Below are 3414 nucleotides of genomic sequence, written 5' to 3' on the forward strand. Positions count from 1 at the left end.
GGGTTTTGCCTGGTTACAGCCAATTTGGTGTACTTAGAAAGCAGGTAATCCTTTCTCGCAGCCAAGCGAGCAGCTGAGAGATCTCTTCCCTGAGTTGCTTGATGGTGGGTGGAATTACTAGGGCAGCGCTTTGCCGCCGAGCCGTTCCTGAGGACGAGGCTCAACCTCTCAACAGTTCTGGGCGACTTTAACCTCCCCACGATCTACCCCCTGGACTCATTCCCTCTCTGCCTCCTTCTTTCCACTCCTCTCCTCTTTTGACGTGCCTCACCTCCTCACCTTCCCCCCCTACTCACAAAGGCAGGCAATTACGCCCAATCGACCTCATCTTTACTAGGATGCTGTCTCTTCCACGTAACCTCATTGCAGACTCCCCTCCAAGTCTCCGGACCACTACCGTTGGATCCTTTTCCCTCTCCGCTCTCATAATTCCAAACACTCTACCCACCACTGCCCCTACTCGGATGGTATCGCGCCGTCCCAACCATTCGCCTCTTCTCTCCCCCGCTACCCTCTTCCTCTTTCCATCCCTATCACTCTCTTCCCTACTGCTCAAACCCTTCTCCAACCTATCTCCTGATTCTGCCTCCTCAACCCTTCCTCTCCGCCCTTTCGGCATCCTTTGATCTCTCTATGTCCCCTATCCTCCCAGGCCGCTCGGTCACTCCACCTCCCGCTTCCGGCGCTCGACGACTCATTGCGAGCTCACAGAAACAGCGGCTCCTGTGGGCAAGCCGAGGCAGGAAAATGCGAGGAAAACTCGCTCCCTTGCGGAACTGCGCATCCTTTCCACTCCCCTCCTCTCTACATTTATCCTCTTCTGTCTCTGCTGCTAAAGCCCACTTTCACCCACTCCTAAATTCCAAGCATCTGCCTCTAACCCTAGGAAGCTCTTGCCACACTTCTCCTCACCCCTGAAGTCCTCCTCCCCCTCCCCCCCCCCCCCCTCCTCCCTCCTCTGCAGCATGACTTCCGTCAACCGATTTTGAAAAAGAAGCGTCAGACGACATCCGAGTCCTCAGTTTGCTAGTCAAACGACACCGCTGGGTCTGCCTCACACTATGCCCTACCCTGTGCTCCTGACCAATCTTCCTCCCCTCTCTCATCCAGCAAATGAAATCCTCGCGTCTTGTGACCGGAGCCGGACCGCCCAACAACCTGCCCGCGGACCCTATCCCCTCCTCTCTTCTCCAGACCCATTTCCGAGAAGACCCTTCCTCCCTTACCTCACCTCGCCCTCATCAAACTACATCCCTGACCGCTGGCTTAACGTCCCCCTTCCGTCTCAAGAGAGCGAAGAGTTGCACCCCTTCTGGAAAAAAACCTACACTCGATCCCTCCGATGTGCAACAACTACAGACCCAGTATTCCCTTCTTTCTTTCTCTCCAAAACTCTTGAACGCCCCCCACTTCCGCCGTCCTTGGCCAGCTCTCCGCTATCCTCTCTCAAATGACCTTCTTGATCCAAATCAGTCAGTTTCAAAGACCTACGGTCATTCAAACTGAAGACTGCTCTTCTCGTATCACGGAAGCGCTTCCGCACTTGCTAAAGCTAACTCTCTTCCTCTGCCTACTCATCCTTCTAGAACCTATCGCTGCCCTTCCGATACTGTGAACCATCAGATCCTCCACATCTCTCTTTAAACTAAAAATGGGTTTTGATTGTGGTTCAAATTCACATTCAAGACTACAGAGGTCAGATATTCCAGTGTTGGTTTAGTCCCGGGCAGACTGACATAACTGTTTGTATTGGCCCAGACTCAGCTGAGGTAGAAGATCAGGAAGAGGATCTGATTGGTAGGTCTGAATGAAACACAGGCTGGTGGGCCGAGGTAAGGAAACACTACTAAAACATTGACTCACAAATGATTAAACACAGATCCTAAAAAGAGGGTCAARGAAAGTAGAGATAGGGTGACACCTGCTGGCCAACGATACACAACACCCTCCCAAACTCTCACCCAAAACTTCCCTAATGCTTTACAGATCGACTGCCCCTAAAAACCAACGTGGCATCGATATGAGTCAGAAACATTTATTATAGTGTCATAATTGACTACAGAGTGTAAATAGGAACATGTTTGGTCATAAAGGCAGTCTAAAACTGAGTTTGGAACKTCGTCACAACGAGTAAATTAAGGTTGGGTTTTTATATACAATTATGTCAACATATCATGCCTCCTTTCGTCAAGCTCCACGTGCAAATTGKCCCTCCGCTCAATGTGCTTCCTATTACACTGGCCGCGTTGAACCGACAATGGCCCACCACGTCAACGCGTGAAAGAATGGAGGGAAGATCACCCTTCTCAAATCAAACAGTAAACTAATCTGCTCCGCTTGGTCATGTTGTCTACAAGCAAGCTAGTTGCATCGTCCAGAAACATACATCACTTTTCCATAAAATAAGTGTTTAAATTGTAAAACTAGTTTTCACTGGGAAGGCAGATAACACGTTATCAAAAGCAGTCACTTCTGCATGTGAAAACACTGAATCCTACTCATCACTCCACGTGATTATTATTTGTTTTGAGCCGACTTTGCCGTCGGCCAGAGCGSGAGGCAGSCCGGTTCCAAACCGAATSCAATCACTTTTTACCCGGTTCAAATTCCTCCCACCGGGGTAACCCGGGARAGAAAAATAAACCCATAGAATAGGGCTCCGTCTCCCCCAAAACGTTCAAATCAAAAGGATCAACTGCCGTTTGAGACTGAACATCCCTATACGGATTGACCAACCAGTGGTGGTGAGTATACCGGTTGCTAGACTATAGACTGCTGGTTATGTATATTTTGATCATCATTAACTCTATCATAGCTGACGTTAGCTAGCCAACTAAGATTGAGGGGACCCCTGTATTTTAACTAGCTAACATTAGCATCGGTAGCTATTTTTGACAAACTTTGCTAGCTGTTTCCTACTATTTATTTGCCTACTTTAGCAATGTCATTGTATTTCCATTCCACTCTAAATTAGTGTAATTTAGACGAAACAGTCACATTAGCCTCTGAGGAGCAACCCATGTCTGGAGCACAAATAAATATTGGATGCAGCGATGTTAGTATTAGCTAATTTATGTCTGACTAGGACTACAACAGTGTACTGGCAGCAACAAACTCAAACCAACGCAGGGCCATAGCAGAACATGTCACCGTTGGTTGCACAGTGTAACAGCGTTACCGGRCTGAATCTAATCCCATCTGGAGCCGGTCAGTCTACATCTGTAAATCATAGAATTAGTTTACAAACGAGATTACGTTATTTCTCAAAATATGTTTATAATTGAGGGATGATGACAATCGTTGACCCTGTTTTTCCTGTTAGACCAAGTGTAAGACTGATCCCCGGGTCATGAACGGATGCCGGGATACCAGAGAAGCAAAAGGTGGGTATCATAACATGTCCAGCAATGTGAT

The 3414-nt window shown here is 48.2% G+C and overlaps 1 long non-coding RNA gene across 1 annotated transcript in view; it reads left to right on the forward strand.

Moving 5' to 3' along the window:
* The first annotated feature begins 2284 nt into the window (after positions 1-2284).
* Positions 2285-3414, forward strand: part of LOC112074463 (uncharacterized) — an 11328-nt gene continuing 10198 nt past the window's right edge. The window contains exons 1-2 of the long non-coding RNA XR_002894750.2: positions 2285-2744; positions 3323-3383. This is a non-coding gene — a long non-coding RNA (uncharacterized lncRNA). The remainder of the gene's footprint in view (positions 2745-3322; positions 3384-3414) is intronic.

Source organism: Salvelinus sp. IW2-2015, unplaced genomic scaffold, assembly GCF_002910315.2.
Source record: "Salvelinus sp. IW2-2015 unplaced genomic scaffold, ASM291031v2 Un_scaffold2641, whole genome shotgun sequence".
In the NCBI taxonomy this organism is placed as follows: domain Eukaryota; kingdom Metazoa; phylum Chordata; class Actinopteri; order Salmoniformes; family Salmonidae; genus Salvelinus; species Salvelinus sp. IW2-2015.